This window comes from Protopterus annectens, chromosome 5.part1 (genome assembly GCF_019279795.1).
Source record: "Protopterus annectens isolate FY-2018-M chromosome 5.part1, PAN1.0, whole genome shotgun sequence".
NCBI lineage: Eukaryota > Metazoa > Chordata > Ceratodontiformes > Protopteridae > Protopterus > Protopterus annectens.
The window spans coordinates 33,430,785-33,444,669 of NC_056736.1; positions in this window are offsets into that span (position 1 = coordinate 33,430,785).

A 13,885-nucleotide genomic window follows, 5' to 3' on the forward strand; every position below is an offset into this window, starting at 1 on the left:
GAAAGACAGAAGAAAAGGAAACTGATATTGAAAACAAAATCCCAGAAGTCCTATTTAGTAGCACACATTCGCTCAGCAAACTATGCCCACACTGCACCATCCGTCTTGATTTGTCACTCAATCAATACAAGCAAGTCATTCCTATGTTCAGGTTCAGGCTGACAGGCCACAGCAATTGATGCTATTTAATTATTATAAATTAATTACCTTGAATGTAACAGCTGCCTTGTAAAGCAAGGGTGAATGTGTAAATCATAAGTAATAAGTGATCTGCTATGAATATTGTCATCTCAGTCTCAGATAAAGGTTTACATATCTTGATATGATAAACTGTGTTACACTGCAGAAGAGTTTTCTCCCAATATGTACTGCAGTTTTTGCAGCAATACCTCTAGGTTCTCTCTTTGTTCTTGGACTGACTGAGGGAACAAATTCTTTTCTCAACATGATCTATATGCAGCTGGGATAGTGTGGCATAAATCTCCTGTGGCAGAATAAAGCACAACTGCACCATACCAAATCTGATTCTATTGAAATGTTCTCATTCTTTAACTCAGAAAATGGAATAGCCATCTGTTCATGTCACTTGTCATTTGAAAAGGAATAGTTTATATGTTCCCCTGTTGAAGGACTTATTATTCTATCTAGGCATCACAATTAGTTCCCTTATCTCCCAAGTTTTTGCATTATTTCTTTCAGCTTTTTGATAAAACACCTAGTGAAGTACAGTGAATTTAAAACATTTTAAAATAGACATAAAGAATTTCACCTTGCTGCAATAATTATGAAAATATGCTATATTTAATAGCTAAGAATTCCAGTCAGGTATCTTATAGCAATTATGTTAAATCTCCTGCTGCAAAACCAAAAACATATATTTCCACATTTGTAATAAATCTCTTATCATATAGTATTCTAGATTAATCAATTATATATTATATATTTGGCCTGTAAATACTAAAGTTAGTGTGGATAACATTTTATCTGTCTGGCACATTTTGCCAACATCATCTGGTGACATCTCTAAAGTATTGGACAAGACAAACATAACATTGTCATAAAGTTTCTTTCAGCACATGGAGAAATAAAAAAAATTCATGCATGGATTCTATATAAATTTATAACAATAAACAAAATCCATGGAAATGCATTGTACAATACAAAGGCTTGATGTGCATCCTAGTCTTGCAAATGACTTTTATTAATAACATTAAGAGCCCTTAATCAGAGTTTCTTTGGTACTGCTCTAGTGTTAGTTGTTGAATACAGCTGACAAATGAAATTAATTATGGGTATAACTTAATTCAAATACAAATCAGAAGCAACTGGCAATGACTTTTAAATGACAGTCAAAATGGATGCAGACATATTTGTGGCACACTTTGTTTTAAGTACAATGTTATGATATATATATATATATATATATATATATATATATATATATATATATATATATATATATATTTATTTATACATGGATGTACTTCAAAATTATCTAAGTACATAGATTTCATACTGCTAAACATCAATCCCAAAAGATTACAAGTAAAAAAAATCACACTTTTTTGCAGGGTCCACTTTTATCCCATCTTAATTATATATCCTAAAAGATCAAAAGGCAAAAAAAGCACACTCATTTTTGTGGAGGCCCCTTTTACTCCTCCTAATTATATAGAGCAATATTTTTCTATTTCTCCAAGTGTTTTGGGTTTCTAATACCATGATGGGAATAGACCCCATTCCTGAGTCAAGGTATGATTAAAATTCATGAAATTAGTATTGTTTCAGTCTTCGATGTTAGCCAGAAGTGCTCTTCACAGTACCTGCAATGTGTCCATTAATGACACCTTCTGCAATTCGTATGGAGTTGCATGTTTTTGAGGAGTGTAATGGTTTATGTATTCTAAAATGCCGTGGAGTATGTTGGTTAAATGTTTTTTGTAATACGCCAACTTCTACATGTGTATTTACTCAGAGAGGTGCTATATTCTCAATTGCTAGGTTATTGTATTTTAGTTAAAAGCCATTATCTGCTGTTTTGAGGAGTGTAATGTTTTATGTACTCTAAAAACACTGTGGAGTATGTTGGTTAAATGTTTTTAGTAACCCGCCAATTTCTACATGTGTATTACTCAGAGAGATGCTATATTCTCAAATGCTTAGCTAGACGCTGCTGTTGGGCACAGTGTACTGCGACATTGCCCTGCCTATTTTTTAGTAGTTCCTACTTTTATAACTGACTGTTTTAACAAGTTTTTGTGCTACTTCAAATGAGCACTGCCTATACGGTAGTGCCTATTGGTAAAACTGAGTGTTTAAGATGTTTGAACTATTTCAAATGTACTCTGCTAACGCCAACCTCCATCACATTATAAATCTATATTAGCGGCCTTTGTTTAACAATTTGCCTTACATGTAGTTTGTTAAATGAATGCAATACCTTTTGTTAAATGAATACAATACTTTTGTTAAATGAATGCAATACCTTTTCTTTGCTAATGTATTTTAGATAAGCAAGTAGAAGCATATATGTGTCATGTTAAATTCTCAACAGTTGCTTTTTATTGAAACAACTATTGACTAACTATTTGTCATGTTAAATTCTCAACAGCTGCTATTAATTTAAAACTATTAGCAAAGGGATTCAATTTCAGCTCATTGCTATTTGAACTGTGTTGATTCTTTGCTTTTAATATATGTTTGATACCTGCCTAATTCTGTCATTAGGTGATAAGGTGTTTTTGTTTTACTAAAGTACTATTTCTCTCTCAACTTTCTCTCCTGTTCTCCAGCATTTTTGCCCTGAATTTTCCCCTGGACTACACCTGGGTGGACACCAAGACCTAATTAAATTATACAAGCTCATCCAATTGCTCAAGCTAGCTTAACAACTCTGCTGCCTAATTCCCTTTTTGGAAACTGATCCAAGCTTCTCCCAGAAGAATCTAAGGAAGTATGTGCATCTGCTGCTAAGCATTAACCTACTATACTTTTTAAGCCCTGCTAGCTATTTCAATACGCTCTCAGCCAGGAAAGTCAGCAGCCTAAACCCCTCTTATTTCTGTATCTCTGTTCTTCCCCCTCATCTAGTTCCCTGAGCTACACTAACTCCCTTCTCCCTTAGTCCAATTTAGTCCAGAGATTGCCCTGGTGGGCCAAGGTGCACTTCTGCATTTGTCCACTAGATGGCATCCTCCCCCCACTAATATAGACTACAATCCACTCACTTCTTGTATTGTCTCTAAGCTCTAACATTTCTTTTTCTCACTCTCTCTCCTACAGACTTACAGCTCACTCTAACCTACTACTTCCAGGTCCCCTCTATTCACTCTTCTGCACACTTACCCTTCTGCAAACAACGCTCCACTGATAGGTTCTTGATCTTCCCCTGCCTCCTTGGTTCTACCCGCTCTGTTCACCCTGCGGGCTCACTCCGCTCCCCTACCCTGCCCCCAAATTCCACCCACCCCCAACACCTCTACCTTTATTCCCCCAAAACCACACCCACTGCCATTCCAGGCCAGTCATTCTTCAATACTTAGGAAACACAAACTCCCTATCCCGCCCATATTTAACTTATTCTCCTCCCCAAGATTATCTCACCTAGCCAATAGGTTTCCATTTTCTCTCAACACCCACTCCCAAACCACACCCCCTCCAAAGATAATATACTCTCCACTCCTTCACCACTATTTAGATACTTATCAGCTTTTCCATCTTATATCCATATATAATTCTACAACAGCTTTGCACCTTTAAGTAAACCAATTTCATCATGCTCTCAAAACCCTCATTTATCTCCTTTCTACTAGTACTACTTCTTAATTTATCCTATCTATACTACCTCACCCAACCCATTACCTCCTACCACTCACAATCCTTCCATGTAACCAATCACCTTAATTCCCCTCTCTCATACTCACACACTCCCATTTCTCTCCATCTATATCCTATAAAAAACCTCCTATTCTTCCCATACAAACTTATCACTTCTCTAAATCATTCTACCCCCATAGTAACTAGTAAATCCTTCAGAACCATAATAGAACCCAATCTATTCACTAAACTATCCTATTACCTATCCAACCCAATCCTACATCTGATAACCACTCTATTATCAGGTGATATTCATCCCAACCCAGGCCCCCCACCACATCCACTACAGACAAGTCCATATTACTTACTTCTTTAAACTCCCAAAGTATAGTAAACAAAGTTCCAAACCTCCATGCCTGGCTCACACATAATAAACCTGACATCCTATCCATCTCTGAAACTTGGTTAAAACCCCATATAAAAGACTCTGAAATAATTCCACCAAATTATTCTATCATTAGAAAAGACAGGTCCCACAAAAAAGGGGGAGGAGTAGCTCTCCTATACTCATCCTCCTTGTCAGTTACTCCATATAATAAACCTATTCCACACTTTAACAATGCTGAACTACTCCTCACACTACTTCAAATTAACAAACACAAACACATATGTATAGCTTCCCTCTACATCCCTCCAGGGGATAATATTTCTACACTTGAAGATATCCTCTCCTGGCTCTCCAATAACATTAGCAATGAAACAATAATCTTAGGGGACATGAATATTAACTGGGCCTCCATTCAGTCTTCTACAAACCCTCGTAACATCAACCTCTACAATTTTTCACAGCTAATCAACTCTGTAACACGCTCCTCAAAAAACCTCTCTAGCGGCACTATTCTGGATTGGATTCTAGTCTCTCATCCCCACTATTTTTCTGATAGTGGCACTCTTCCCGATCCCCTTAGTGACCACATACCCATCTTCACTCATCGACTCCTCCAACTTCTACATCGCACGCATAATTATATTACTATCCGTAACCAAAAAAACTTTAACCCAACAAACTTTTCAAACTCTCTAAAAGCAATAAGCTGGAATTGTCTAAAAACATTATCCCTGGATAATGCAGTTGCCCACTTCAACTCAACATTCTTGAAACTACTAGACTCCCAGGCTCCCTTAAGGACAAAGAAAATAAAAATTAAAACCGCCCTTTGGCTTACCAAAAACACACTATCAACCATGCGGCACAGAGATAAAGTCTGGGCACATTACCAGAAAAATAGGAGTCCCCTAGTCCATAATGAATACAAAACACTTCGAAATAAAGTAAAAAAGCTCATCATCTCTGATCGACAAAATTATTTCTCCATACTACAAAATAATAATAAAACAAACCCTCAAAAATTCTGGAAAGGTATCCCTACTCTCCTTAACCCCAGAAAACCAGACACCCCCACCCCAGACCCTAATGCTCCTGATTTAGACTTAGCTACCCATTTTAACTCTTTTTTCATTGAATCTATTTCCAAATTAACCTCAACATTCTCTAACACCACCACTTTCTCCAACACACCACCACCCTCCCCTACCAACCCTCTACCCTGCACTGCTACCTCTTCCTCTTTACCATCTAGTAACTCTCTACCCTCCACCTCTTCACCTACTCTGACTTCCTCAACAACTTCATCACCCCTTAATAGCCCCTCCTCCCACTCACCTCTATTCTCATTAAAACCTATACCCACTTCTACGATAAAGAAACTCCTTCTGAAACTGAAGCCATGCACTAATGCTCCTGACAACATCCCTTCTTACTTTCTTAGCATAGCTGCTGAAGCAATTGCCTATTCCATTAGCATTCTAATCAACCGCTCTATCCAAGAAAGTATAGTACCCCAAATCTGGAAAAAGGCCTTTATAATACCTTTAAATAAAGGTGGCAACAATAACAATATTACTAATTTCCGCCCCATCGCCATCCTGTCTCCCATCTCCAAACTCCTAGAAAAGTGTATCCAACTTCAACTCCTACCACATCTCTTAGATAAACACCTACTAACTCCCACACAACATGGATTCAGACCAAATCATAGCACTATGACAGCCCTCCTCTCCTTCCTTGAAACTGTAAATAAGGCCCGTGACTCTGACCAAATTGTTTCTACCCTACTACTTGACCTTTCTAAGGCCTTTGACACTATCTCACACAGCTTGCTCTTAACTAAACTTTCAAAACTTAACCTATCCCCCTCCTCTTTAAACTTGTTCTCCAGTTACCTATCCAATAGATATCAAGCAGTAAAATGGAAAAAGGCCACCTCATCTTTTCTTAATACCCTTACCGGTGTTCCCCAAAGCTCCATACTGGGTCCTCTTCTCTTTAATATATTTATAAATGATTTCCCCAACTCTATCCCATTCTCAAACATTATCCGATATGCAGATGACTCAACTATTATCTGCTCTGCCACATCCATCCCCACACTCCTAAAGCTTACCAAAGATGCCTTTTCAACCACTGAGCAATGGATGAAAAGTAATCACCTAGCACTCAATGCCTCTAAAACCAAATTAGTGTTATTTACCCCCTCCAAAGTCACTTCCTTCGATATAAACACATTCTCTATTACTAGTCAAAAAAACTCACCTCTAGAACTGGTATCAGAGATCAAGTTACTTGGGGTCCAAGTTGATAACCAGCTCAAATTCAACTCCCACCTACAACTAAATATAAAAAAAAAACATCAAAAACTAGGTATGCCCTACCGACAGAACCATTACCTTACACCTGCCACTAAAATCACTCTTTCTACTTCCTTTATTATCCCCTCCCTTCTCTATGGAGCTCCACTCCTAAGTAATCTACAGTCCTCTCTAAAAACACAACTTTCCTCTTGCTACAACAAAATCACCAAATTCGCTTCCAGCCACAAGTCCTCCACCCACCACTGTTCCTCTCTCCAAAAACTAAAATGGCTAGAACTACCCAATCGCCTAACCTATACTCAACTAAGTCTTGCAGACAAGCTCATTTTCAACCCCTCCCTCTGTCCGTCCCTTTCTACTGCTTTTAAAATGCACCTACCTGATAGAGTATTAAGGTCCAACAATCAAAATCTACTAGAAGTCTACAAACCAAATCGTCCCCCAGGTAAAAATCTTTTATCCTATAGCCTAGCACACCTCTGGAACTCCCTACCTCCATCCAGTCGCACAACCTGTAACCATTTTATTTTCAAAAAATCTCTTCATTCACATCTAGTATCCCAGTGGGAATGCTCTTGTTCCCACCCCACATAACTAACACTGGTAATGTCCATCTTCCTCCTTTCCCTATTTACACCAGCAATTTCCCTTATTATTTTCCCCCAACTCATATTTTATTATTATTATTCCTATGGTATTTCCAAAAAATGCACTAGGCTGCACCTCTTAATGTGTATGCTTCCTAATACACAATGACTTCTCAGTATTTACTTTGCAATACTCCTCTTGTTAGTCTGCATCATCTGTAAGTTTCATCACAAGTCTGTATTACTCCTAATGTTTCCTGTACTATTTGATATTGTTTAAGTGAATCTTAATTTTTGTATAATTAACATTTATAACCTACTGTAACCTAGATTGTTTTTGGAGCTTTTCTCCCCAGGACTCCATTGAAAACGGGTAAACCAACTGCAAATAAATAAATAAATAAAAATGTACTGGTAACATATCCAAGTACGATTGTAAATTATTTTTATAAGACCTGTTGCCCCTACTACTACTGGAACTGTCTGGATATCCTTCTTCCACATTACCTTCATTTCTCCCCGCAAATCCTGATACTTTATGACTTTGTGTTTTTCTCTGTATGCAAGACACTGTAGTCACTGGGTGTAGTGATTTCCATGATCAATGCTACTTTTGTCTTCTTTTCTTGGACCACTACATCTGGTTTTCTCACATCTGTCTTTTGAATTGTTGGTAATGGGTGATCCCACGTGATGTAGACTTCAACATTTTCTATCATGCTTAGTGGCTCATGTTTCCAATATATTTCAGCTACTTCAATATTATAATGTTTTCACAGTCCCCACATTATAATGCCTTTCAGTATACAGTCCTTCTGCCATTAGTATGTCACAACCAGCAACAAAGTATGCAACTGTTTCCAATTCTGGTTTACAAAACCTGCATTTGTCTGTTTCTCCCACATATTCAGTGGACTTTGTAAACCAACGTGTATGTAGTCCACTATCTTGGGCCACCAGTATTAACCTTTCATCTTTTTGTTTGAATTCACCTCTCCTTAACCATTCCTGCATTTGATCCTGATTAACATGAGGTTGTTCCCCAAGTTTTCTATACTTGCAACTATATTTATCCATTTTCCACATTTCTTTCCTTCTCATCTGATCCTTCACCTTATATTCTTTCTTTTGCTTTTTGGCACATTCAGTTGCTACCTGATTTTTATCTACTACTGGTTTTGATTTCCATTCCTGCTTGACACTGATATGCTTTTGCTAAACTAAGCAGAGAAGTCATCTTAGATTTATTCTCCTCATGTTTCAAAAGTTTCACTATGTTTGGGTCTTGTGAAGTTAACAGATATGTATGCAGTCCCACGACTGCAGATCTATACATGTAATACATTTCAAGGAGGCCCATACCTCCTTCAGAATGTGGGATATATAATCTTGGTAGGCACTGATTTTTATAAATCATTTGATAAGCATGAAGCATCCTTCTTGTTTTCCTGTATAACCTGTCCAATATGTTTTGGGTCCAGTCAATCACTCCAAAACTGTAAGTTAGGGCAGGAAGAGCAAATCAGTTTATAGCTTGAATTTTGTTCCTAGATGTCAATGCTGTTTTTAGTATTAATCTAAGCCTTTTAAAACATTCCTTACTGAGTTTTATTCACATTTGTTCATATTTTATTGTTGACCCTTCATAAATTCCCAAATATTTATACACTCCCTCTTGCTCAAGTTCTTTTATATCACATTCCTATTGAGGGTTGCCACATTCTGTTGTGGCTAAAACTGGAATATAGCCACAGCCCTCGCGTCACCTGTAACCCCACCCATCCCACCCCATCCCACGCCCACATTCTGCCCATTTTGTGATATTGCAATAACATCACTCGGTGGGGAACTTTAATGCTGCCTGCTTTTGACTGATTTACTATGCTTTTCTGTAAAAAGCATAGTTAATCAGCTGAGTTACAAACTCCTATAGTCTGTTTCCTTTTTGAAACAGAATAACAGAGTTTGTACAGTGTTTTCTGGACTACCGGAGAATCAGTTTGATTTCTGGATAGTCCCGAAAAAAACGGAGGGGTGGCAACCCTATTCAGGTCCCAAACTGATGTTTTCTTGGTGCGGCAGCTTTCCTGCTTTAAAAATTGCTTTTGCACATTTATCAAGACCAAATGATATTCTTATATGATCTGAAAATTTCTGAGTACTTGCATTTGTGCTTTCAGTTCCTCATCTGATGAGCTATAGAGTTTTAAATCATTGACAAAGAGAAGATGAGAAGTCTTTACACTTTGTTGCTTTCTGGGAGCCAAATTATAGCCATGACCTAATCTGTTAATCAGACAGCTTAATGGTTAAGGGCAAGACAAAAGAGCAGTGGTGACAGGGAGTCACCCTGGAATATCCCCCTTTGAATTTTTATCCCTGGAATAATAATTTGTCCTTTATCATGGCTTAATTGCCAAGTGGTTTGCAGCTGTTTCATGGTCGCTGTAATATAATTGATCAGTGTATAGTGAATCTTATACCTTTTTAAGCACTCTTTTATCCATGAATGTGGAATACTGGCATATGCTTTTTTGTAGTCAGTCCATACCATACTTAAATTCTTCCTCTTTTTACATTTCTCCATTATGACTCATTTAGCAACAAATGATCCTTTGTTCAATATGACTTTCTCTTATTACCCTTTTGTTCTATTGCCATGATTGAATTTTCTTCTAAATGACTATAAACTCTGTCGGCAACAGTTACGGTGTATAGTTTATATATTGTCAGGAGACAAGTTATTGGTCTGTAATTTTTAGGATAACTTGCAGGCTCACTCATAAGTAGGAGCATTGATTTTCCTGTTGTGAACCAAACTGGTGCCTGTTCGGCGTGTGCATATAAATAGTTCCTACTTGCGGCTAAATTGTCACACAAAGATGTTAATACTTTTAGCCGGAAGTTAGGTACTGCATCTGGGCCTGGACTACTGTAGTTGAGAGGTCATTCAGCTGCAGAGAAAGGGCAAATTCCCAGATTCTCACTGTTTACAATCTCACATGGACTTAACGCCAGCAAAAGCAATCAAATGACTTTCAATCACTTCTGCTGGTGTAAATGTCTTTCATCATTATGAATATTCAGTTATATGTATGGTTTCTACACACACACACACACACACACACACACACACACACACGTGAGCACATACCCACGCATGTACTTCTGAACACACATGTCCATACCATTCATGTGTAACACACTGTATGCATGCACATATGTCATACAAATACACCTGACATACTATAATACCTTATTAGTAATATAGCATATAATATATATTATCACAATATAATATGATAATATATATATATATATATATATATATATATATATATATATATATATATATATATATATATTATGAATATATAATATATATTATTAATATATGCTATATCATCTATCTGTTACATTCCTAGGATGTGTCACATCTGGACACCCACAGTCCTGGCCCACAGCCCATTCTGTCACACAACAACTACATGCATGTCAATACAACATAGGAATAGCTGAGCCATGCAATGTCCAGGAAAACTGGTTACTCCCATTGCACTCACTGCCGCCCACAGTACTATGTTAAAAACCTGTAGGGTGGGGCACATTTCACAGTTATGAATATGTGTTTTAAATGTTGCCTAACACTCTCTTGGATGGCACTATTATGTAACATATGTACCAGAGGCACATGCTTCGCCTGGACTGTTATGGGTACCCTCAGGCCAGCCATGATGTGACACAAAAGCTGACACTACTTCTTCACTGACAGTAACATCTTGCTGTCCTCCTATGTCTTCACAATCCCTAGTCTGACTCCTGGTAAGAATGCAGCAGCTGCAGCTTGCTACACATGCAACAGTATGTCCAGTTATCTGCTACAGACCTATCATACCTCTCAGTTGCATACAACAGAGTATCCACACGACACATATACATCAAGGGTTTGGGGGGGGTGCTCATGTAAAAGGGACATGTGTCACAGTCTCCCCCTACAGACATACACAGCTGATAGAAGAGCATTAACTATAGCAGCATTGATAATTCAGATAAAAAGGATCTATGACACTCACATCTGCCTGTCTCCTTACTGACCACAGCATACATTGTTCAACAGTAAACTGCTGCAGAATCTGAAAGTCTGTTAACAATGATCAGACATACCATGCAAAACTGTCAACATAACACATCAATCCAAACAGTGAACAGTATTTCACCTACCCTCTGTGATGCTTTAGCTCCAACACCTTGATAATGTCCTTCTCACAGGCCAGAAAAAGGGGCAAGGGCTACATGAAGGCCTTAATTATAGCACTGTGTAGCTATGTCATTGGCTAATGGAAAGGCAACCCAGCTGTTCTGGATGCAATTATCATGTGGGAGTCACAGACTGGTGCAGAGGGAATCTCCTGTTCATGAGCATTACCTACAAAAGGCAAGCTGCTGACTATGGAAACAGGTATGAACCTTTATTCATGAAGAGAGACTGCGATTCACTAGGATACTACAACTGGATTTCTTCACTCAAAGGGGTACAGCACTATACCAGGTATGTCATTGAATGAAGCATGTAGTGGAATGCAGATAGGTTCATAGGTTCATAGTTTGGTACTAGGCTATTGACCCTAGGGCCTATACAAGCCTAGCCATAGCAATTCCCTGGATATTTCTTCCCACAATATTTACTTCCCTGGAACCCTGTCTAGCAGGGCGACTGATGGGATCCCTGGGGTGAATTTCCTATCTCCCATCCAATCATCAAGGTTCCTTTTGAAGAGGGCCAAAGAGGCACTCTGCTTGGCATATATTGGCAGTCTATTCCAGAGTCTGGGGAGGGGTCTCTGGGTCAGGAATCTACCCCTCCAGCATGTTTTGTTCATTGTGATGACAAGGTTTAGATCCCTGGAGCATGTGGCTCTGAGGGATTGGGATTTATTTAAGTGTAGCATGTCCAACAGCTCTGGGTTTGACATGGCCTTGTATGTTAAGCAGAGATCACCTCTAAGTAGATGATATGTGACAGAGTATAGCTGGAGTTTTTTTAGATGGTCAGCATAGAGCATCTGCTTTGGCCCTGTGATTCTTTTACTGAGGTATTTCTTCGTCCTTTCCAGTTGTTGCAGATGTCTTGAGATGTACATACTAAACGGGACATTGTATTCTGTAATGGGTCTAATGAGGGATGACTACAGTGGGACAATGACTTCCTTTTTTCTGGATGGAAAGACCTTAGTGATGAGGGGTGCCACATAGAAGGATTTCCTGACTGTTGTGGCGATGTGGTTATCGAAGGTGAGACCACTGTCCACCTGTGTCCCTAAGTCTCTTATCACACTTTCGGTGTAGTGTACAGCCACCTATGTGGTAATTCATGGGTACATGTTTTTTCCCAGAGGGGATAACTATACATTTCTTGGCATTGAGTTTGAGCTCATGGCTCTGGAACCAAGCATCTGTTTCTGTAAGGCCCTTTTGTAGAATAGCCACATCATTTGGGGATTCAATAATGGCTTCCAGTTTGCAGTCATCTGCAAACTTTGTTAGCCAGAGTCCCTTAATGTTGGCCTGTACTTCAGAGAAGTATATGCCAAACAAGAGCGGTCTCAGGATTGAACCCTGAGGTACTTCACTTGTCACTTGTCTGGAGCTGGATTTGGAGTCGGCTACTTTTACAGTGTGGGTTCTATCAGTAAGCCAGTTGGCAACCCATCGAGTGATGGAGGGATTAATGCCCAGCTTAGTAAGTTTATCTATGATTCCAGAGTGGGGGTTGGTGTTGAAGGACTTGGCAAGTTCCAGATCGGCTGTGTGGACCGCCTTACCCTCATCCACAGCTCTGGAGACTGATTCAAAGAAGTCAATCAGGTTCAGGAGACAAGATTGGCCCTTCATGAACTCAAACTGGGTGGGGTCCAGTGTTTGAAGGTTGCCGATGTCTTTGTTTATAAGTTCAGTGATAATACGTTCCATGGCCTTGCAGATCATGCTCATCAGACTGAGTGGGCAGTAGTTCCCAGGATCCAAGGTGGATCACCCTTGTGGAGTGGGGTAACTGTAGCTGTACGCCACTCAGTGGGCACAAAACCTGAGGAGGTGAGGTTATGATTAAACATGACACTTAGGTGATGTGCCATTTCATTTTGTAGTTCATGTAGTACACAGCCTGGGATGTTATCTGGTCCCATGGATGCTGTATTCTTAGCTTTGGAGAGTGTGTTTTTTCCCTGTGTGGCCGTTATTACCAGAATATGGCAATCTTTTGGTATTGAGATGAGCCCTTTAGGAAGTGAGAGGGCAGTGAAGTTGCCACTGAATCGATCTGCTAGGATATTGGCAATTTCATAGGTTCATAGGTAAGTACTAGGCTATCTGCCGAAGGGCATTTATAAGCCATGCCAGAATGTGTTGGCTTTTGCCACCCCCTTAGATTAGTTGCCTGTGCCTCTGTCTAGCAGAGCCATCAGTTCCCTGCACCACTGTCCAGCAGAGCCAGTGCAGTGATCCCCGGTGTAAATTTTCTGTTTCCCATCCACCCGTCAAGGTTTCTCTTAAAGAGTGTTAGTGAGGGGCTGGCTGTGCCTGATGTATATTGGAATCCTGTTCCAAAGCATGGGGAGTCTCTGGGATAGGAATCTATCCCTCCAGCATGCCATATTTATCATTGTTGTGAGGTTTATATCTCTAGAGCGTGTGGCTCTCTGGGATTTGTTTTTTTTTAGGTGGAGCATGTCCATCAATTCTGGGTTGGACATGGCCTTGTATTTCAGGCA